Source organism: Rutidosis leptorrhynchoides, chromosome 3, assembly GCF_046630445.1.
Source record: "Rutidosis leptorrhynchoides isolate AG116_Rl617_1_P2 chromosome 3, CSIRO_AGI_Rlap_v1, whole genome shotgun sequence".
NCBI classification, from domain to species: Eukaryota; Viridiplantae; Streptophyta; class Magnoliopsida; order Asterales; family Asteraceae; genus Rutidosis; species Rutidosis leptorrhynchoides.
In genome coordinates, this window is record NC_092335.1 from 258,865,695 (window position 1) to 258,891,487 (window position 25,793).

Sequence of the window (25,793 nt, forward strand, 5' to 3'; positions counted from 1 at the left end):
CGGTTAAAACGATTCCATATTATTCATTTCACTCTTTTGTGATAGCTTCACTCGTACGCTACATATGATCAAATCGTTTTATCTATATCTCTCAATGATGATAAAACTCCATTATCACCTCATATTCGTCATGAAAACATTCTTATTGTTATCCATGACGACCTCTATCAAATTTCGGGGACGAAATTTCTTTAACGGGTAGGTACTGTAATGACCCGGAAATTTTCGACCAAATTTAAACCCTAATCTTTATATGTTTCCGACACGATAAGCAAAATCTGTAATGATGAGCCTAGAAAGTTTGAAATTTATATTTAGCTATTCAATTGACCCTTGACCAGTTCCGATGATTCACGAACAGATAATTGTAAATGAATGTGTGTGTGTGTGTGTGTGTGTGTGTGTGTATATATATATATATATATATATATATATATATATATAAATTCAGTTAAAGATAAATACATAATAAGATGTACAATAATAAAATACAGGTTTATATATAAATAAGTATAGATAAATATATATAAATAAAAATACGAAGTTATAGATATAAATTTATCCTTCTGTCTCTTTCTTCTTGCTCTGTTTACTCGTGAATTTTTGTTTTGTCAAGATTATTCATATCATAATCAGTCACAATTAAAAACAGGTAATTTTCACATTATATAACTCATACACTACAACTTGTTATCATCGAATTAAAACAGAAAATCTATAAAAATATGCTCGACGAAACCACCTTCCACTACCAACACCCACCATCTCTTTTGAACTTTATCATCCTTTTCCACCATGTACTACAACTGCCACCTTTCGTCGGAGAACCACCACCATCAACCTTTCTTCATCTTTCTTGTCTCTCCCTATTTTAATTCGATAACCACCACCTTGACAACTCTCGGCCATCACTTATCATCGACCTCCTACAAAATCGTCATCATCATTCAATCACCACGACACCATACCTGAACTATTAATGTTTGACTCCTACTTCAACGGCTTACATGTTCTTGTTTCTAAGCGAGAGCAACCACCAACGAGCCACCACAATCTCCATCATACCTTTTCCTCTTGTTTTAGTTTCAACGATCACCACCACCACTTGATTTACTCTTCTACAACCGTGAATTACTACAATCATTTACTCCTTTATCAACAGAAATTCATTTGAGTTATCAAAACCCAAGTTAGTTCTTGTTCTTTCCTTCGTAAAATCACTTCATTAAAAACCACCACCACCTTTGTTTCACCACACCTCTCTCGCTATCACTCTCCTTTCTTCATCTCTATATTTTACCCGAGAGAACCAACACCATTGCTATTTTCTTTTCTGTTTTTGCTCATCACCAAAACCACCACACAAAGTTTTCAACATCTGCTGCCATACGACTTCTGTCCCAGCTGAAAAACCACAACAACCGACACCATTACTCATTTTAGAACGCCACTTTTCATTTTGTTCTTATTCGTTCCTCTTCTACTGAAAATTTTGACTCAGTTACAGCCTTTCAGCCTGATCGAGCAGCTACAGCTGCTTGTTAAATTATTACTGTGAAAAAAATTTAGAACTTGTTGATGAAGGTACAAAAAGGATAACGATAATGATATACCCATGACTATACTTATGTATTATTATACAAAAACTTTATTGATAAATGGTGGACAACCTGTCTATTTGATTATGATAGTGGGACGGTGGATATATAATATCAAAAGAAATATTATTTGTTTAGAATGGAAGCAAGTAGATATTGTTGAATTTGAATTAGTGGGTTATTAAAGTTATGGTGGGGTTGAGTAACTAGCTGGACAAATTAAACATCTTCAAATATGAAGTTTGGACGTAAATATGTTTTAAGAATTGGGTACGTGATTTGATTACTAGAATAACGAGGGCCTAGGAAAACTGTTTGGGCCGTGCGCCAACTTTTTGTAGTTGGGCCGTAATTGTTTCTTTGGGCCGAGAATATAGAAAGGATTGATGATGATTCGTTTGAATATCCTAAAAACAAGAATTGAATCTGTTGTAATGGCTGTTAAAACCATGGTCGTGTGCTTGCCATAAAGAAGTTGAAACAGATTAAATATGTGATATAAATTAAAGGAACGAGATTAAATCAGATAAACAGAAACGGCGGAGTGGTTTAAGAGGTTAGCGGGTTAGCGTGAGGTCATGGGTTCGAGTCCCGTCTTGGGCAGTCTTACTCTTTTTAATGCTACAAGGTTCGTGAATCCGAGGCCAACCTTACACTTGATCAATGATGTTATATGTATTTTAACTACAAAATACATTAGGTGAGTATATAGTTCCCTTTTAAACTCTAAATATTTTTGGGCTGAGAATACATGCGCTGTTTTTATAAATGATTTACCTTATGGACACAAGTGATCAAAAATAAATTCTACGTTGAGTTGTACCATGGCATATCTCTTTATACTTGGTAGCTAATATTTACGTGAGGAGCGTAAACGCGAATCCTGTTGATAGATCTATCGGGCCTGACAACCCCAACCGGGCTGGACGACCAGTTTTCAACGGTTGCACAGTACTTCGTTTCGTTACTACACTTGGTACGGTGTAGGGTTTATTTAAGAATATGCTACTGTGATTTAAATGTTAAGTATGGTTACCAAGTGCTCAACGACTTTTTCATACACGAGGAGTGTATTATGTATAACATGAAATCTTGTGGTCCATAGTTATAACGCTGCTAGCATCAAACCTATATATCTCACCAACTTCATGTTGACTTTTTAAAGCATGTTATTCTCAGGTACAAATTAAGTCTTCCGCTGTGCATTTGCTCATATTAAAGACATTACTTGGAATTGATCATCGCAATGGGACCAACTGTTGAAGATTCCGTCCGAGAGGATTAGTCGCGGACGTTTCAATTGACGCCTTTGGATAGTAAATTTTTACTCGAATTAGCAAATGGTAAATTAATTTCAGCAGATAATATATGTCGGAATCGAGAAATTAAACTGGTTAGCGAAACATTTAAGATTGACTTGATACCAATAGAGTTAGGGAGTTTTGATGTGATAATCGGTATGGACTGGTTGAAAGAAGTGAAAGCAGAGATCGTTTGTTACAAAAATGCAATTCGCATTATACAAGAAAAAGGAAAACCCTTAATGGTGTACGGAGAAAAGGGCAACACGAAGCTACATCTTATTAGTAATTTGAAGGCACAAAAACTAATAAGAAAAGGTTGCTATGCTGTTCTAGCACACGTCGAGAAAGTACAAACTGAAGAAAAGAGCATCAATGATGTTCCCGTCGCAAAAGAATTTCCCGATGTATTTCCGAAAGAATTACCGGGATTACCCCCACATCGATCCGTTGAATTTCAAATAGATCTTGTACCAGGAGCTGCACCAATAGCTCGTGCTCCTTACAGACTCGCACCCAGCGAGATGAAAGAACTGCAAAGCCAATTACAAGAACTTTTAGAGCGTGGTTTCATTCGACCAAGCACATCACCGTGGGGAGCTCCTATTTTGTTTTTCAAGAAGAAAGATGGTACATTCAGGTTGTGTATCGACTACCGAGAGTTGAACAAACTTACCATCAAGAACCGCTACCCACTACCGAGAATCGAAGACTTATTTGATCAACTACAAGGCTCGTCTGTTTATTCAAAGATTGACTTACGTTCCGGGTATCATCAAATGCGGGTGAAAGAAGATGATATTCCAAAGACTGCTTTCAGAACACGTTACGGTCATTACGAGTTTATGGTCATGCCGTTTGGTTTAACTAATGCACCAGCTGTATTCATGGACCTTATGAACCGAGTGTGTAGACCATACCTTGACAAGTTTGTCATTGTTTTCATTGATGACATACTTATTTACTCAAAGAATGACCAAGAACACGGTGAACATTTGAGAAAGGTGTTAGAAGTATTGAGGAAGGAAGAATTGTACGCTAAGTTTTCAAAGTGTGCATTTTGGTTGGAAGAAGTTCAATTCCTCGGTCACATAGTGAACAAAGAAGGTATTAAGGTGGATCCGGCAAAGATAGAAACTGTTGAAAAGTGGGAAACCCCGAAAACTCCGAAACACATACGCCAGTTTTTAGGACTAGCTGGTTACTACAGAAGGTTCATCCAAGACTTTTCCAGAATAGCAAAATCCTTGACTGCATTAACGCATAAAGGGAAGAAATTTGAATGGAATGATGAACAAGAGAAAGCGTTTCAGTTATTGAAGAAAAAGCTAACTACGGCACCTATATTATCATTGCCTGAAGGGAATGATGATTTTGTGATTTATTGTGACGCATCAAAGCAAGGTCTCGGTTGTGTATTAATGCAACGAACGAAGGTGATTGCTTATGCGTCTAGACAATTGAAGATTCACGAACAAAATTATATGACGCATGATTTGGAATTAGGCGCGGTTGTTTTTGCATTAAAGACTTGGAGGCACTACTTATATGGGGTCAAAAGTATTATATATACCGACCACAAAAGTCTTCAACACATATTTAATCAGAAATAACTGAATATGAGGCAGCGTAGGTGGATTGAATTGTTGAATGATTACGACTTTGAGGTTCGTTACCACCCGGGGAAGGCAAATGTGGTAGCCGATGCCTTGAGCAGGAAGGACAGAGAACCCATTCGAGTAAAATCTATGAATATAATGATTCATAATAACCTTACTACTCAAATAAAGGAGGCGCAACAAGGAGTTTTAAAAGAGGGAAATTTAAAGGAGGAAATACCCAAGGGATCGGAGAAGTATCTTAATATTCGGGAAGACGGAACCCGGTATAGGGCTGAAAGGATATGGGTACCAAAATTTGGAGATATGAGAGAAATGGTACTTAGAGAAGCTCATAAAACCAGATACTCAATACATCCTGGAACGGGGAAGATGTACAAGGATCTCAAGAAACATTTTTGGTGGCCGGGTATGAAAGCCGATGTTGCTAAATATGTAGGAGAATGTTTGACGTGTTCTAAGTTCAAAGCTGAGCATCAGAAACCATCAGATCTACTTCAACAACCCGAAATCCCAGAATGGAAATGGGAAAACATTACCATGGATTTCATCACTAAATTGCCAAGGACTGCAAGTGGATTTGATACTATTTGGGTAATAGTTGATCGTCTCACCAAATCAGCACACTTCCTGCCAATAAGAGAAGATGACAAGATGGAGAAGTTAGCACGACTGTATTTGAAGGAAGTCGTCTCCAGACATGGAATACCAATCTCTATTATCTCTTATAGGGATGCCAGATTTATTTCAAGATTCAGGCAGACATTACAGCAAGCATTAGGAACTCGTCTAGACATGAGTACTGCCTATCATCCACAAACTGATGGGCAGAGCGAAAGGATGATACAAACGCTTGAAGACATGCTACGAGCATGTGTTATTGATTTAGGAAACAGTTGGGATCGACATCTACCGTTAGCAGAATTTTCCTACAACAACAGCTACCATTCAAGCATTGAGATGGCGCCGTTTGAAGCACTTCATGGTAGAAAGTGCAGGTCTCCAATTTGTTGGAGTGAAGTGGGGGATAGACAGATTACGGGTCCGGAGATTATACAAGAAACTACCGAGAAGATCATCCAAATTCAACAACGGTTGAAAACCGTCCAAAGTCGACAAAAGAGCTACGCTGACATTAAAAGAAAAGATATAGAATTTAAAATTGGAGAGATGGTCATGCTTAAAGTTGCACCTTGGAAAGGCGTTGTTCGATTTGGTAAACGAGGGAAATTAAATCCAAGGTATATTGGACCATTCAAGATTATTGATCGTGTCGGACCAGTAGCTTACCGACTTGAGTTACCTCAACAACTCGCAGCTGTACATAACACTTTTCACGTCTCGAATTTGAAGAAATGTTTTGCTAAAGAAGATCTCACTATTCCGTTAGATGAAATCCAAATCAACGAAAAACTTCAATTCATCGAAGAACCCGTCGAAATAATGGATCGTGAGGTTAAAAGACTTAAGCAAAACAAGATACCAATTGTTAAGGTTCGATGGAATGCTCGTAGAGGACCTGAGTTCACCTGGAAGCATGAAGATCAGATGAAGAAGAAATACCCGCATCTATTTCCAGAAGATTCGTCAACACCTTCAACAGCTTAAAATTTCGGGACGAAATTTATTTAACGGGTAGGTACTGTAGTGACCCGAACTTTTCCATGTTTATATATATTAATTGAGATTTATATTTACATGATTAAATGTTTCCAACATGTTAAGCAATCAAACTTGTTAAGACTTGATTAATTGAAATATGTTTCATATAGACAATTGACCACCCAAGTTGACCGGTGATTCACGAACGTTAAAACTTGTAAAAACTATATGATGACATATATATGGATATATATATATAGTTAATATGATACTATGATAAGTAAACATATCATTAAGTATATTAACAATGAACTACATATGTAAAAACAAGACTACTAACTTAATGATTTTTAAACGAGACATATATGTAACGATTATCGTTGTAAAGACATTTAATGTATATATATCATATTAAGAGATATTCATACATGATAATATCATAATAATATAATAATTTAAAATCTCATTTGATATTATACACATTGGGTTAACAACATTTAACAAGATCGTTAACCTAAAGGTTTCAAAATAACACTTACATGTAACGACTAACGATGACTTAACGACTCAGTTAAAATGTATATACATGTAGTGTTTTAATATGTATTTATACACTTTTGAAAGACTTCAATACACTTATCAAAATACTTCTACTTAACAAAAATGCTTACAATTACATCCTCGTTCAGTTTCATCAACAATTCTATTCGTATGCACCCGTATTCGTACTCGTACAATACACAGCTTTTAGATGTATGTACTATTGGTATATACACTCCAATGATCAGCTCTTAGCAGCCCATGTGAGTCACCTAACATATGTGGGAACCATCATTTGGCAACTAGCATGAAATATCTCATAAAATTACAAAAATATGAGTAATCATTCATGACTTATTTACATGAAAACAAAATTACATATCCTTTATATCTAATCCATACACCAACGACCAAAAACACCTACAAACACTTTCATTCTTCAATTTTCTTCATCTAATTGATCTCTCTCAAGTTCTATCTTCAAGTTCTAAGTGTTCTTCATATATTCTACAAGTTCTAGTTACATAAAATCAAGAATACTTTCAAGTTTGCTAGCTCACTTCCAATCTTGTAAGGTGATCATCCAACCTCAAGAAATCTTTGTTTCTTATAGTAGGTTATCATTCTAATACAAGGTAATAATCATATTCAAACTTTGGTTCAATTTCTATAACTATAACAATCTTATTTCAAGTGATGATCTTACTTGAACTTGTTTTCGTGTCATGATTCTGCTTCAAGAACTTCGAGCCATCCAAGGATCCGTTGAAGCTAGATCCATTTTTCACTTTTCCAGTAGGTTTATCCAAGGAACTTAAGGTGGTAATGATGTTCATAACATCATTCAATTCATACATATAAAGCTATCTTATTCTAAGGTTTAAACTTGTAATCACTAGAACATAGTTTAGTTAATTCTAAACTTGTTCGCAAACAAAAGTTAATCCTTCTAACTTGACTTTTAAAATCAACTAAACACATGTTCTATATCTATATGATATGCTAACTTAATGATTTAAAACCTGGAGACACGAAAAACACCCTAAAACCGGATTTACGCCGTCGTAGTAACACCGCGGGCTGTTTTGGGTTAGTTAATTAAAAACTATGATAAACTTTGATTTAAAAGTTGTTATTCTGAGAAAATGATTTTTATTATGAACATGAAACTATATCCAAAAATTATGGTTAAACTCAAAGTGGAAGTATGTTTTCTAAAATGGTCATCTAGACGTCGTTCTTTCGACTGAAATGACTACCTTTACAAAAACGACTTGTAACTTATTTTTCCGACTATAAACCTATACTTTTTCTGTTTAGATTCATAAAATAGAGTTCAATATGAAACCATAGCAATTTGATTCACTTAAAACGGATTTAAAATGAAGAAGTTATGGGTAAAACAAGATTGGATAATTTTTCTCATTTTAGCTACGTGAAAATTGGTAACAAATCTATTCCAACCATAACTTAATCAACTTGTATTGTATATTATGTAATCTTGAGATACCATAGACACGTATACAATGTTCCGACCTATCATGTCGACACATCTATATATATTTCGGAACAACCATAGACACTCTATATGTGAATGTTGGAGTTAGCTATACAGGGTTGAGGTTGATTCCAAAATATATATAGTTTGAGTTGTGATCAATACTGAGATACGTATACACTGGGTCATGGATTGATTCAAGATAATATTTATCGATTTATTTCTGTACATCTAACTGTGGACAACTAGTTGTAGGTTACTAACGAGGACAGCTGACTTAATAAACTTAAAACATCAAAATATATTAAAAGTGTTGTAAATATATTTTGAACATACTTTAATATATATGTATATATTGTTATAGGTTCGTGAATCAACCAGTGGCCAAGTCTTACTTCCCGACGAAGTAAAAATCTGTGAAAGTGAGTTATAGTCCCACTTTTAAAATCTAATATTTTTGGGATGAGAATACATGCAGGTTTTATAAATGATTTACAAAATAGACACAAGTACGTGAAACTACATTCTACGGTTGAATTATCGAAATCGAATATGCCCCTTTTTATTAAGTCTGGTAATCTAAGAATTAGGGAACAGACACCCTAATTGACGCGAATCCTGAAGATAGATCTATTGGGCCTAACAAACCCCATCCAAAGTACCGGATGCTTTAGTACTTCGAAATTTATATCATATCCGAAGGGTGTCCCGGAATGATGGGGATATTCTTATATATGCATCTTGTTAATGTCGGTTACCAGGTGTTCACCATATGAATGATTTTTATCTCTATGTATGGGGTGTGTATTGAAATATGAAATCTTGTGGTCTATTATTATGATTTGATATATATAGGTTAAACCTATAACTCACCAACATTTTTGTTGACGTTTTAAGCATGTTTATTCTCAGGTGATTATTAAGAGCTTCCGCTGTCGCATACTTAAATAAGGACGAGATTTGGAGTCCATGCTTGTATGATATTGTGTAAAAACTGCATTCAAGAAACTTATTTTGTTGTAACATATTTGTATTGTAAACCATTATGTAATGATCGTGTGTAAACAGGATATTTTAGATTATCATTATTTGATAATCTACGTAAAGCTTTTTAAACCTTTATTGATGAAATAAAGGTTATGGTTTGTTTTAAAATGAATGCAGTCTTTGAAAAACGTCTCATATAGAGGTCAAAACCTCGCAACGAAATCAATTAATATGGAACGTTTTTAATCAATAAGAACGGGACATTTCATATATACCCGAAGAAGAATGGACTAAGGAACATAAAATAGAAGTAGGCAAAAACTATGAGGCTAAAATTACCATTTTTAATGCATTGCCTAGGAAAGAATATGAGAGGGTGTTTATGATGGATAGTGCTAAGGAAATTTGGGATAGTAGCATGGTTACTCATCTTGGAAACCCACAAGTCATAGAAAATAAAGTAGAATTACTTATAACTAAATATGAATAATTTGCTATTGAAGATTATGAAAAAATAGATAGTGCCTACACTAGATTTAACAATATTTTTTCAAGTTTGAAAGCTCTAGGTACAACTTACACGGATAAGCAATATGTTCGTAAGTTCTTAAGGGCTCTACCATCAAGATAGAGACCAAAGGTGACGGCTGTAACATCCCGCGTTTTTTCGTTAAATTTATTTTTAACACCGTCTTTTTTTAAGATAAGATCTTTCGTTATCTAAATTCGTATCTTTCATTAACTAACATTCTTAATATTTCCGTTATTCGATTATAACATCTCCCGTTTATTCTAGCATTTTTAAAATATTCGTTCGGTTAATTCACGCACCCGCTTTCAAACTTGAGGGACCAAAGTTGCAAAGGGGCCAAACTAGTTGACTAGGTCAACTAGTCAAACCCCACCACCACCACTCATTCACTTCTTCTTCTACTTCTCTCTTTTCTCTCTAGTTACCAAAACACCATTTTTGACATCATCAAAGAATCATCATCTAAATCAATTTAAGCAAGCAAACATCAAAACAAATTACATATTCGTGATCCTCTCATCATCCTCTTCATTTTGGTACCAATTTCACTACTTAGGGTAAGGTTTCTAAAAACTCTAGATTTCTCTAATTCGATTTATGAACTTGAAATTGTGTTAGTTAGTGTCTATGGCTCAAGTCTAACATGAATATATGATTTGTTTGCTCGATTTGTTATTCTGGAGTAACTAGCATGAAAAATTGAAATGGGTTAGTTTAATCCTTGATTTTGGTTTATTAAATGTTGTTTAAATGTTAAAGTTCATGTATTAAATGTATTACTAGCATCATTAGCTTCGTTTTGGTATGTAGGTTGATTTAGAAAAGCTTCATTTACAAAATTGTTGAATTCATGATTCTTGGTTAGGTTTTGATGAACTTTAAAATGGATTTTTGATGCGTTGAATGCTATGAAATGTTGTTAGTAAGTGTTTAGTTGCAATGTATGTTTAATTACCTTCGACACAGCATATCGTATGTCTAAATTGGATTCCCGAATCACCATTTGCATTTTTGAGCTTGAAACGTTAAATAATGATCATTCGGCGAGATTTCGGTTATTGTAAATGATGTTTTTGTTTAATAAAATGTGTTTAGTTGTATTCCTAGTTAATTACCTTTCCAACGATATAAGATACATGTTTTGAATATTTACGGTTCATAAGTTATGGTTGTTTGAAGTTGGATTCGTGCATTAATCAAAACTGCCCAGAATTGCTGAACAGACAGTCTGAGCGCCGTTTAGGGTCTTGGAGCGCCGCTCCGGGCCCCGGCTGTCCAAAAATGCACATTTTCGTTTAATTCTAACTATGCTACGCACCCCCGATCAACATGAAACTTGGCCAACATACTTATATATGCTTATCTTTCATAGAAAAATTGTCGGATACCCGACCCGACCCCGTTGACTTTTTTGTTGACTTGACCAAAGTTAACTTTTATTCAAACTTATCAAATACTTATGCAATCGTTCTAATCTTCTTTTATACTTGATTATTGCATGAAACTTGACAACGTGACTCACATGCTATTTAATCGAGTCGTAACGAGCCATATGACTAATTGAACACATTTCGCCCGACCTTGTGTCGTAACCGGTTAATTGATACAACTTACTTGTTTAGGTCAAGACTAAGCAACTTTCATGCACACGTTTACTTTGTGAAGTACATTTATACTCGTGCACCCGAGGTGAGATCATAGTCCCATCTTTCAACAACTTTTATACTTTTAAATCATGGGATGAGAAACATATACAGTTTTATACTACATACTTTTATGCTTTGAACACAAGTACGAAAACAAACATTCCACAGCGAGTTAGAACAAAAAGCCTCAATTCAATTATCATTAGTTACACTTGCAGAGTGTAAGCAAGAACTTATATTATGTGATCACACGGGCTTGACGAGCCTCATTCGGATAGTTCGCTACCGTCGGCAGATGAAATATATTTTCGGGTTTAGTGTATGTTCTAACACTACGTAACTGGGTGCAAAACAGTTAAGTCTTGATAATTGGGTGCTCGCGAACATACTTTTGGAATGCAAACGATTTAGATAATCAACGTTATGGAAATACTAAATCTTGTGGTTCAAAACAGCGTTTACAAATACACCTATGATTTCACCAATATTTTTCGTTAACAGTTTTCTATATGTTTCTCAGGTTCATGAATGGCTATTTGATACATACTTCCGCGTACTCTCATACTTGCTTGGGTCAAGCATACATGCATACACTCTGATTACTTGCTTGGAGTCAAGCATACATACATACTTACGCTATTTATAGCAACCGTGATTTTAAACTAATTATGTTGCAACTTATTTCATTTATACTTTATAACTCTTGTAAACTTAAACTTGTTGTTGAACCGTTTGGTAAACTAAACTTTGTAAGTCTTGTACGTTTCAAATGAATGCGACATAATTTTGGTCAAACGCATCTCATTTAGGGACTATGACCACACAATGGGACCTAAGTTAACGGCGTTGTCAATGACGATTTTGTCAGGTCGTTACCGATGGTGTCAGAGCGTTGGTTGTAGGGATCTAGGATGTGCATTAGTGTGTCTAACAGAGTTGTTAGGACGCATTAGTGAATCTAGACTATAATCGGATAGTTAATCATTGCATTCTGACTTACATTTGCTATAGATAGCACTTACTTGACTACTTGTGCATTTATACTTGAATCATTCTTAGGCAAACTTCTTAATGGTACCAAGCTTTCATCATACGAATCCGTATTCTGCCACTTTCTGGTAACACACGTAAATTCATGATTCATACACGTAAGGATGACGACGACTTCATTAGTCACACTAGTTCGGGAACTCTGTCTCCCAGATTGTTATTTATCACTGTCCGGGCTTACTATCCACAAGTGCTGCAAGGTTCCTACCGCTATGGTGATCCTTAACCACTACCGGTGTTACACCGGTGTTCCTTGCTATCTACCACTTCTTGTTACTACCACCAATACTATAGGAGAGTATCGTCATCACTACTTATCACTAAGGTTGCGTACAACTCGTTATCATAATTATTTACTCTTTTCGTACCTAAAGACGTTATTGTTTGACTTGAACCGCATTGACGTGAACAATCATTTATACACTTCCCTCGAGAAACGCATCTTCAGAGTTGCACAAATTCTATCTATCCAATACGAGTCACGTTTGAGACACCGTTGCACTTTGTTCATTGTAGATCTTCACCATTACACGAACTTAATGTTATGGAGTGATGTGGGAATGGAGGTATGAGTTAGCGTAATATAACGACACTCGATCAACGTGGTTATATTATGGTAAGTCATACCAAAGTTCTAATGACACGTGATGATGATTGGACTCGATCAACCTAATCACCACCATGTGCCATGTACATGACTTCATTTTTCTTGTTGGATATCCGAAAACTCCGAGAATATTGATGAAAACCATACCAAGGACACACATTTAATTATTGCCGAATCATATTTATGCTTTTGAATGGTTGACAAATTCCTTCAAATTCAAACATATGTTACACGTGTATACTATCTCGTTTTCGCACAGTTTTATCGACGAACTACAATATGCTTGTTATGCTCACATCGAGGAGGAAACTTCTCTCGTATCACACTCGTACTTCCGTATAAGGAAATCTTTTATCTAAATTCTCAATGGAGAGAGAGACTCTTCACATTATGCTAGTATTCGCCTCGAGGGTGAATAGTCCTAACGAACGTTTTCAGAAACCGATAAGAAACTTGTTCTAACAAATGTTTTAAGTCCTAAAAACTCGTTCAAAAATGTATCTTAAAGAAATGTACCTCGTTTCGGATCGAGATGCTCGTTTCACTTCTAGACTTACAAAAAGCCTCGGGACCACGTTTAGACATGAGTACGGCGTATCAACCACAAACCGACGGACCAAGTAAATGTACGATTCAAACCTCGGAAACCATAATGCGAATTTGTGGTATCAATTTCAAATTTACTTGAGAAAAGAATTTGCCTTTAGCCGAATTCTCTTACTACAATAATTTTCATTCGAGTATTAACGCCACACCTTTCGAAGCTTTATATGGCCGCAAATGTCGTTCTACTATTTGTTGGGCCAACGTAGGCAACAATCAAACCACCGAACTCGAACCCATTCATGAAACAACCGAGAAATTGTTCAAATCCAAGGAAGACTCAAGACAGCCCATAGTCGTCAAAAGAGCTATGCCGATGTTAGACATAAACCTCTCAAATCCCAAATAGGGGACCGCGTAATGTTAAAAGTCGCACCTTGAAAAGGTGTAATCTGTTTCGGGAAAACGTAGAAAGCTAAATCCGCGATACATTAAACCTTTTGAAATCTTGGGGCGTATTGGACCCGTTGCTTACCGTTTCGAATTCCCAACACAAACAAATTCCGTTCATCCTGCATTCTGTGTATCAAACTTAAAGACGTGTCTTGCAAAACAAGAACTTGTCATCCTCTTCAATGAACTTACTATCGATGATAAACTTCACTTCCTAGGAGCACCGGTTGAAACTATGAATCGTGAAACCAAATTTTGAAAAAAAAATTAAAACCCCGATTTTCGAAGTTTGTTGAAATGCCTAAGGAAGTACCTTCACTTATTCGTAGATTTGACAACGCAAGATCTCGAGGAAGAAACAACGACTACTACTTCCAACTAAATTTCGGGACGAAATTTCTTTTAAGGTGTAGGTAATGTAACATCCCGCGTTTTTTCGTTAAATTTATTTTTAACACCGTCTTTTTTTTAGATAATATCTTTCGTTATCTAAATTCGTAAGTTTCGTTAACTAACGTTCTTAATATTTCCGTTATTCGATTATAACATCTCCCGTTTATTCTAGAGTTTTTAAAATATTCGTTCGGTTAATTCACGCACCCTCTTTCAAACTTGAGGGACCAAAGTTGCAAAGGGGCCAAACGAGTTGACTAGGTCAACTAGTCAAACCCCACCACCACCACTCATTCACTTCTTCTTCTACTTCTCTCTTTTCTCTCTAGTTACCAAAACACCATTTTTGACATCATCAAAGAATCATCATCTGAATCAATTCAAGCAAGCAAATATTAAAACAAATTACATATTCGTCATCCTCTCATCATCCTCTTCATTTTGGTACCAATTTCACTACTTGGGTAAGGTTTCTAAAAACTCTAGATTTCTCTAATTCGATTTATGAACTTGAAATGGTGTTAGTTAGTGTCTATGGCCCAAGTCTAACATGAATATATGATTTGTTTGCTCGATTTGTTGTTTTGGAGTAACTAGCATGAACACTTGAAATGGGTTAGTTTAATCCTTAATTTTGGTTGATTAAATATTGTTTAAATGTTAAAGTTCTTGTATTAAATGTATTACTAGCATCATTAGCTTCGTTTTGGTATGTAGGTTGATTTAGAAAAGCTTCATTTACAAAATTGTTGAATTCATGATTCTTGGTTAGGGTTTTATGAACTTTAAAATGGATTTTTGATGCGTTGAATGCTATGAAATGTTATTAGTAAGTGTTTAGTTGCAATGTATGTTTAATTACCTTCAAAACGGTATATCGTATGTGTAAATTGGATTTCCGAATCATCATTTGCATTTTTGAGCTTGAAACGTCAAATAATGACCATTCAGCGAGATTTCGGTTATTGTAAATGATGTTTTTGTTTAATGAAATGTGTTTAGTTGTATTACTCGTTAAATTACCTTTACAACGATATAAGATACGTGTTTTGAATATTTACGGTTCATAAGTTATGGTTGTTTGAAGTTGGATTCGTGCATTAATCAAAACTGCCCAGAATTGCTGAGCAGACAATCTGAGCGCCGCTCAGGGTCTTGGAGCACCGCTCCGGGCCCCGGCTATCCAAAAATGTACATTTTTGTTTAATTCTAACTATGCTACGCACCCCCGATCAACATGAAACTTGGCCAACATACTTATATATGCTTATCTTTCATAGAAAAATTGTCGGATACCCGACCCTACCCCGTTAACTTTTTAGTTGACTTGACCAAAGTTAACTTTTATTCAAACTTAAAAAATACTTATGCAATCGTTCTAATCTTCTTTTATACTTGATTCTTGCATGAAACTTGACAACGTGACTCACATGCTATTTAATCGAGTCATAACGAGCCATAGGACTAATTGAACACATTTCGCCCGACCTTGTGTTGTAACCGGTTAATTGATATAACTTACTTGTTTAGGTCAAGACTAAGCAACTTTAATGCACACGTTTACTTTGTGAAGTACATTTATACTCGTGCACCCGAGGTGAGATCATAGTCCCATCTTTCAACAACTTTTATACTTTTAAATCATGGGATGAGAAACATATACAGTTTTATACTACATACTTTTATGCTTTGAACACAAGTACGAAGACAAACATTCCACAGCGAGTTAGAACAAAAAGCCTCAATTCAATTATCATTAGTTACATTTGCAGGGTGTAAGCGAGAACTTATATTATGTGATCACATGGGCTTGACGAGCCTCATTCGGACGGTTCGCTACCGTCGGCGGATGAAATATATTTTCGGGTTTAGTGTATGTTCTAACACTACGTAACAGGGTGCAAAACAGTTAAGTCTTGATAATTGGGTGCTCGCGAACATACTTTTGGAATGCAAACGATTTAGATAATCAACGTTATGGAAATACTAAATCTTGTGGTTCAAAACAGTGTTTACAAATACACCTATGATTTCACCAACGTTTTTCGTTGACAGTTTTCTATATGTTTCTCAGGTTCATGAATGGCTATTTGATACATGCTTCCGCGTACTCTCATACTTGCTTGGGGTCAAGCATACATGCATACACTCTGATTACTTACTTGGAGTCAAGCATACATACATACTTACGCTATTTATAGCAACCGTGATTTTAAACTAATTATGTCGCAACTTATTTCATTTATACTTTATAACTCTTGTAAACTTAAACTTGTTATCGAACCGTTTGGTAAACTAAACTTTGTAAGTCTTGTACGTTTCAAATGAATGCGACATAATTTTGGTCAAACGCGTCTCATTTAGGGACTATGACAACGCAACGGGACCTAAGTTAACGGCACCGTCAATGACAATTTTGTCGGGTCGTTACAACGGCAATTGACGAATCAAAGAATACGGAAAAGCTAACTCTAGATGAACTCATTGGAAATCTCAAAGTTTCATCCTAGATAAAGATGATGAGTTGGAAAAGGCCAAGATAGAAAAGAACAAGTCAATCGCTCTAAAGTCTAAGATTCATGATGAATATGACATTGATGATGACCATGATGATATTCTCAATGATGATGAGCAACTCGCATTTATTGTTCGCTCATTCAAGAAACTCTATCGAAGACCAGGAAACCAAGTTCGCCCTCCGATGGAACAAAGAAAGACGCCATTCGATCCCAAGAAAAAGTTTTTACGAAAATGTTTTGGGTGTGGTGATCCAAATCACTTAATAAGTGAATGTCCCAAAAGAAAGAATGAAAAGGTTTTTCTTGGAGGTGCGTGGTATGATGAAGAAAATGACACTCAAGAAGAAGGAAAGGAAACATGTCTCATGGCCATTGACACACCAAGTGATGATGACAAATGATCACAAGTCAGACAAACCGACAATGAGGTACTTTGAAATTCCTTTGAGTTTAGTATTGATAACTTTGCTAAATTGTGTACCTTGAGTAGTAAAGTAAGTGACAAAAACACAAGTCTAAAGGAAGAAAATAACTTGCTTAGGTTAGAAATATTACAACTTAAAGAAAGAATATCTAACTCACAAGAATGTCTTACATGTGATGACTTAAAACATGAAAATTATGCCTTGAACAAAACTAACAAACTACTTGAAAATAAAATTAAGTTTTTAAAATATGACGGAAGTAGTAAAGTGTTAGAAAACATCTTAAGTGTTCAAAAATCAACAAATGACAAACAAGAGCTAGGATACAAGGAAAATACCCTTGAAACAAAGTCATCCAAACATAAGCCCATAGTATTTGTTAGACCTCAAGTAGTAGAAACACCAAAACCGAAGGCCTTCACAACCAATCAAGTTAAGACAAGAGAAAGAGAAATCAAATCATTTGCAAAAAGTTCTTCAAGAAAAATAATTAATCAAAACTCTAAGAATAGAGTCAAAACTAAAAGGAACAACAAAATTAAAATTGTTAAGAAATGGGTTAGAGTAGGAATCTTTAATGCTAATCATCCCGGACCCAACAAACATTGGGTACCAAAGTTATTGATTAATCAAATATAGGTTTGTCTCAATGGTGTTACACAAAATGAGGAATGGATAATTGATAGCGGATGTACAACACACATGACGGGTAACAAAGAATTCTTCACAAAGGATTCGGAGCATAATGGAGGTGATGTAATCTTTGGTGGAGATGTGAAAGGAAAAATCGTCGGTAAAGGTACCATTACTAATCAAAAGATTACACTTGATAATGTGTTGCACATTAAAAACTTAAGTTTTAACTTGCTAAGTGTAGGAAGAATATGTGATAAAGGATATAACATGACATTTACTAAAAATTCATCACACATAATAAAAGATGGTAAAAGTGTCATAAATGGAATTAGGAAGAAAGGCCTTTATACATGCAAATTGGACGACTTTAAGCATGTAGATATTTGTCTCACATCTATACATGACACTACTACATTATGGCATAGGAGATTAGGGTATGTTAACATGAAACTAATTCATAATATATCCTCAAAGGACATAGTTAGAGACTTGCCTAAATTAAAATATGAAAGCCATTTTTGTAATGCATGCAAAGTAGGAAAACAAGTTCATACAAGTCATAAACCTAAGAATTTCATTTCTACTAAAAGATGTTTAGAACTTTTGCACATGGACTTATTTGGGCCATCGGCCGTTCAAAGTTATGGAGGAAATTTTTATACTTTATTAATAGTAGATGATTTTTCAAGATATACATGGACACTATTTCTAAAACATAAAAATGAAGCATGCGAAAGATTTATAATTTTTGCTACTAAGATACAAAACTTGCTTGGTTGTACTATAGTAACAATAAGAACAGATCATGGTAGAGAATTTGATAATGATGCTCAATTTGGAGTCTTTTGTGATTTAAATGGTATTACTCATAACTTCTCAGCTCCTCGCACACCTCAATCCATTGGGGTTGTTAAAAGGAAAAGCCGAACTCTTCAAGAAATGAATCGAACTATGTTAAATGAACAATCAATACCTCAAAAGTTTTGGAGTGAAGCCGTTGCCACCTCCACCTACATTCAAAATAGAGTCTTAATTAGGCCATCAATGGATAAAACACCTTATGAAATTTTAAATGGTAGAAAACCAACTGTAAGTCATCTTAGAGTATTCGGGTGCAAATGTTTTATCCTAAACAAAAAGGAATATCTTACAAAGTTTGAGCCTAAAGCTTACGAAGGAGTATTCTTAGGATATTCGTTAGAAAGTAAGGCATATAGGGTTCTAAATAAATATATAAATGTCATAGAAGAATCCCTAGATGTCACCTTTGATGAAACTCCTCCACGACCTAAGACTAAACCTTTAGAGGATGATGAGGTGATCGAACAAGATGCTATAGAAATGATGCCAACTCAAGTCGAGTTCAATGACACAAATGAGGACGGATCTCATTTGAAACTAAGGATAACTTAGCGTCCTCAACATGTAAAAGATCATCCTATAGACCAAGTCATAGGAGACATCAACACTAGAATCACTAGGTCACAAGTATTTAACCTAATTTCCAACTATGCTTTTATTTCACAAATAGAACCCAAAAATATTAAGGAAGCCCTATTAGATGAAAGTTGGATAGAAGCTATGCAAGAGGAATTAAATCAATTCCAAAGAAGCGATGTATGGGATTTGGTTCCTTTACCGAGTGAAAACAACATCATAGGTACAAAATGGGTCTATAGAAATAAACTAGATGAGGATGGCAAAGTAGTTAGAAACAAAGCTAGACTAGTTGCACAAGGATATAGCCAACAAGAAGGAATTGATTACGATGAAACATTTGCTCTCGTCGCTAGGCTAGAGTAAATAAGAATACTTCTTGCATATGCATGTGCTCATAATTTCAAACTCTATCAAATGGATGTCAAAAGTGCCTTTTTAAATGGTGTAATAAATGAAGAAGTTTATGTATCACAACCTCTGGGGTTTGAAGATTTCGAAAAACCTTATCATGTTTAGAAACTTAAAAAGGCTCTCTATGGACTTAAACAAGCCCCTAGAGCATGGTATGAAAGACTTAGAACATTCTTAATAAATAATGGGTTTGAAATGGGAAAAATTGATAATACACTCTTTATCAAAAGGCATGAAAAGGATTTAGTCATAATTCAAATATATGTTGATGATGAGTCTCTTAGCAATGAGTTTTCTAAGTTAATGCATGATAAGTTTGAAATAAGCATGATGGGTGAACTCAAGTTCTTTCTTGGACTACAAATCAAGCAACTAGAAGACGGAACATTCATCAATCAACAAAAAAAGGTTCATGAGATGCTCAAGAAATTTGGAATGGAGAACTCGAAACCAATGGCGACTCCGATGGCAACAAATGTGAAACTTACTTTAGAAGGAGAAGGAGAACCATTTGATAGTACTAAATATAGGGGAATGATTGAATCCCTTCTTTATTTAACGGCAAGTCGGCCCAACATCATGTTTAGCGTGTGCTTATGTGCAAGATTTCAAGAGAATCCAAAGACGTCGCAAGTAGAGGCCGTTAAAAGGATCTTTAGATACTTAAAAGGAACAATGCATCTTGGGTTATGGTATCCAAAGTTTACCGGGATTGATATTATGTGCTTTGCGGATTCCGATCATGGTGGATCAATGATTGATAGAAAAAGCACAAGTGGAGTATGCGCGTTCGTGGGGCTTTGCTTAACGTCATGGTTCTCAAAGAAGCAAACATCCATCGCATTGTATACCACCGAACCGAATATGTAGTGATGGGAAGAGCATGCGCACAAGTGCTATGGATGAAGCAAACCTTCCTCGATTACGGTATCATCTCATCTGAAATACCCATATGTTGTGATAATAAAAGTGCTATAGACCTATCGAAAAATCAAATATTACACTCTAGGACTAAACACATAGACATTAGGCACCATTTCCTTCGTGCCCACGTCCAAAACGATAATATTGTGATAGATAAGGTAGAATCTGCTGAAAACATAGCTGACATATTCACTAAGCCCCTTAAAAAGGAAACATTTAACTTGCTTAGGAATGGGTTGGGAATGATGGAACATACTCCGTAAAATTTCTTCCTGATCACGCACGGTCGAACTACGGTCGACCGTGATGAGAGCCGCCTGATGTCTGATGAATTTCTTTGTCTTTTATGCAACTCCTTTAATATCCAAACAACTTTTCCACCAACCACATCTATTCCTTAAACCCTAACCACTGAATTTCTGGTTTTACTTTTGTCCTACCTTCAAGTATTCTTCAAAAAGTGGTCCATACTCTTTCAAATCTATTCAAGGTAAACACCTAAAACTTACTTCAAATTTTACTAAAGTGATTATATTCTTTCTAAAATCATAGGAACACTTATTTCTTGCATGAATTACTTAAATATATGAGTAAAATTGTTGTAAAAAGTTTTTTTTTAACTCATATATGCTTTGAATTTTTAAACTCACTCATGCACACACACATATGTTTAAACAAATCATTATGATACTTGTCAATCTCATGACTAGTATCTGCTTTTGACAAACATAGAGCAAAATTCAAGATGAAACTTGTCTAAATTTTCAAAAGAAAAACAGTACAATTTAATTTCAAATTCATAGTTTTCAAAATGAGTTTAGACAAGGACTAATCTGCATATGTTTAGCATATAGATTTTCAAACTTAACAACTTGATTAGTTTGCTAAATTTGCGATTTTTCTAGGAAATGACCAACACGAGAAATCAACGTATCACGAACAATAGGCAACACATGGAGACTAGAACACTTCATGAGGAGCGTGTTGTTCATCATACCGAGTTTCCCGAGCTAACTCAACTTTTTACCCATAACAATTGTTTCTCATTTCTTGAGCTTGATGAAACCATTTATCCAACTCTCATTAGGGAATTCTATGCTAATCTTGATGTTTCCAACCTCGATCAAGTGGAATTTCGACTTTTTAATACACCTTACACTTGGTCCCTTGAACAATTCGGAACCGTTATGGCAATTCCTTCGAATGGGCGTTCCTTCTATACTCCTTCAACCGATCTAAGATCACTCAATCCTACGTTTCCGTTGCAACCCATATTAGATCTCATCACCACTCCGGGAGTACAACGAAACCTCAATCAACGGCTTCGCATTCAAGATGACGACATCCGCCATGATCTTCAACTTATTCTTAATGTCATTCGGAACAATGTCTATTGTCGGGAACCTACTGCCACTCACATCTCTGAAACTGAAGTTGTTATCATGTGGTTACTACTCACTCAAGAACCTATAAATCTAGCTTATCTCACTACTCAAAGAATGGGTTACCTTCGAGAACTAGGAACTCGTCCACTTCCGTATTCAAATCATCTTAATCGGCTTTTCCAATTCATTAATGCCATCAACGCTTCTCATGTCCCTCAACCCGTGTCAACAATTCCTATTACTTATTGGGAGGCTCATCAAGTGATCATTCTCTCGTCCGACAATGAAAGCTCAACAATCTCGGATGTATTTATCACCAATGGAATTTATCCTTAAAAGAACTTAATGTTGGTTAAGAACAATTATAAGGGCGGGTAGAAACAACACTTATCCTAGGATTAACGCTTGTAATGCACTTGCTATGCTTATCATGTTTGTTACTTTTTATATCTACTATTGGTTCAAGGGGGAGCTATTTTATTAACAAGAACAATTGATAAGTGTGTACAATTTAAGGGGGAGCATTACTCTAGGGCGCGCTTAGTTCCAAGTGGGACTAACCTTTTTGCTTCGACAAAAGAGGGAGAAAGTGTATGGTAAGTGATGTTAACACTTATGTCGACCTACATAGTTAACACTTACTCATATGTTTGTCATCATCAAAAAGGGGGAGATGTTGGTTAAGATTCAAAGCATAATATTCAAAAGTTAATCACTTTGTTTTGATGATGACACACAAGAACTAAGTAGTTAAAGCATATGTAGGACGACATGATTTCATGAGCCTAAACTATCTCTAGCAAAAGACCAATACTTAAGAAATCATCTCGGGAAAATGCTACACGGCTGCACCACGGTCGACCGTGACATCAACCGTGTGTGTCCTGCATCAACGAGTTCAAGCTCTTCAAAAACTGCAAACCCACGGCTGACCTCACGGACGACCGCAGCCCGAGCGTAGTTTTCTCTGTTACCAATCTTGACCAAATAAAGTTTGACTAGTTCCCGGCATCTATAATTTACAAAACCTTTTTTTAACATACTTATAATAGTTACCCTTTTTGATCTCAAAAGAGTTTTGAACCAAAAGATGTTAAGTTTTACTAATCACACCTAATGACATCTTAATGAAACTTTAAGCTTGATTTAGGCTAAAACACTCAAGTGTCATATCTCTTTATCATAGTGTCATTTAAACATACTAATAATGGTCATTAAAGTTCCGATTAAAGAGTTGCTCTCCCATTGATTTTATGTATCATTATTTGTATGATAATGTAATTAGCTCAAGTCTAGTCAAGATGTAACAAGAATTATTATGTTCAAACTAGACTCAAACTAGTTCATTTAAGTTGTAACAATGTTCTAAAAGACAAGAAACTCCCATAAGCTAAATGACAGGTGATTAAGAAAGGTTGATAAAGATTTTGGAAGATAATGGTCTATCAAGAGACAAAAATCTGCAATTACCTCTTTTGGTAATCAATGACAAATGGTCAAAGATTAAAGACTTTCTTCTTTAATGGACATGTCAACTTCCAAGCTTATGTCCAAAACATAAAAGGTAATGAGGATTATTTCAGAAGTAATTGGCCTTTAGTTGCAGCTATTCAACAAGGGAAAATGACAATTTTCAAAGGACAAAAATGGCCATAAGAATCAGATGTCAGAGGTACACGGTCGAACCACGGTCGACCGTACAGTGAGCCGTATGACTTCCAGGCAGATTTATCTTTCCTATAAAAACCAAGCCTTGAAGCATTTGAAGACTCACCTCTTTCACTCATATTTTCTCATACTTACTGATATCATTCTTATACTTAATTTGTAATCTTTTATAGTGATTCTAGCAAGAGTACTTGTAAGCTTAAAGTTGTAAGTTTACTAATAAACTCTTTTCTTAAAGGGATCTAGAGGATAGTTGTGTTTTCACTAGGATAAGTTCATTAGGATCTTGTGGTAAGAGATATAGGTGTTTGTGAAGTCTTCAAAGGGACGTAAGAGTTCACAAGGTGCGGCTTATCGAAGTACTAGTGTTGTATCCGGACACTCGACCGAGTTTGGAGTATCATAGTGAAGAAAAATCTCAATTCGTAAAATTGAGGAGTGGATTAAGGAAGATTAGTTAGCATCTTCCCGAACCACAATAAATCGTTGTGTTTGTTCTCTCTTCCCTTATCTTTTATTTACAATTTAACATATATTTGTATTGCTAGCATTGTTAGAGAACAAACATTTCAAATCACACTATATCAAGTTCAAGTTCAACAAATCGCCAAAGAAAATTTTTAAAAATCGACTAAGTAACTATTCACCCCCCTCTAGTTACTTACAACCCTAATATCTTGAATCTCGATTTTAAGTCTGAATTGTGTTGTGTAATCAGTTGCTACTGATTTCGTGGTCATAACAAGGTAAGAATCATTCGTTTTCATGATGTAATCTGTGTTTAAATGGGTTTTAAAGTTAGGTTTTTATCAAAGTGGTTTTTTTAGCCAAATTAGTTGATTTTGATGTTGTTTGAGTGTAAGATTTGTAGGTTTAAGTCCCAAAAGGTTTTGTGCAAAAGATGTAACCATTTTCAGGGTCAAAAATGAGTCCAAAAATCGAGATTTGGTGAATTGAGGGTGAAACCCGTGGGTTTTGCAGCATCAGCTACTGAAGAACACACTCGGCCAACTGTCTTTGACAGTCGACCGAGTGACTCAGACGATCGACCGGTTGATTGACACACTCGACCGAGTGTGTATGAGTTCTGGCCAGATGATTTAATTTAGTCAGTCGACCGTATGAGATGACACTCAACCGAGTGTGTGGACACAGTCGACCGACTGTGTGACTCAGTCGACCGTGTGTCTTTGTGGGCAGAATATTCAACTAAGTGTTGATGTCTAGCCGTTATGCTACCCACGTGACTTATGATAATCAGGATGTAAATTCTGAAAATAATAAGTGTTAGGTGGACTTTTAGTGACACTTTTGTTACTAATTTGCGGTATTGTGTGCTGTTTTGTGCTAACGGACAGTTACTAACTTGATTTGCCTTATGTTCAGGTAATAAGGATAAGGAAGAAGCTCAGTGATAGATTATCTGAGCTAGTTGCTAGTATTCGGTGAGTGAGATTATCACTTGGTGTAGTATAGAGTAGCAACTTGCGCTACTATGTTTATATCATTGTTAGTTGTCATGTTTAGTAGTTATGTTGTACAGTTGATAACAGTTAGAGTTGCCATGCTTTTAGTAGTATTAGTTGCTTGTAGTAGTAGTAGTATTTGACTGATTGCATGTGCACAAGTTGTTGTTGTTGTTATTGGAACCTTGACCTGTTAGGTTCAGCTCAGAGAGGTCAACCTAGTTGTGGTTGGGTCCAGTTGGCTACTGTTTGTTGAGTATAGTTCTGAACGACGTTGATAGTGCTCCAAATGAACATATATTTAGTAGCAATATCCTCCCAATATGTAAATTATTTAGTTGTAATTGTCCTATTTTAAGTTGTAATCGTTTATATTAAATAAGTGCGAAGACAAAAGGCGAAAACGAAGATTTGAAGACGCAAACGTCCAAAAAGCTCAAATGTACAAGATACAATCCAAGTGGTTCAATTTATTGATGAGAAACGTCTAAAAATGACAAAAGTACAAGTTGCGGAACGCAAAGTACAAGATATTAAATTATACGAAAAG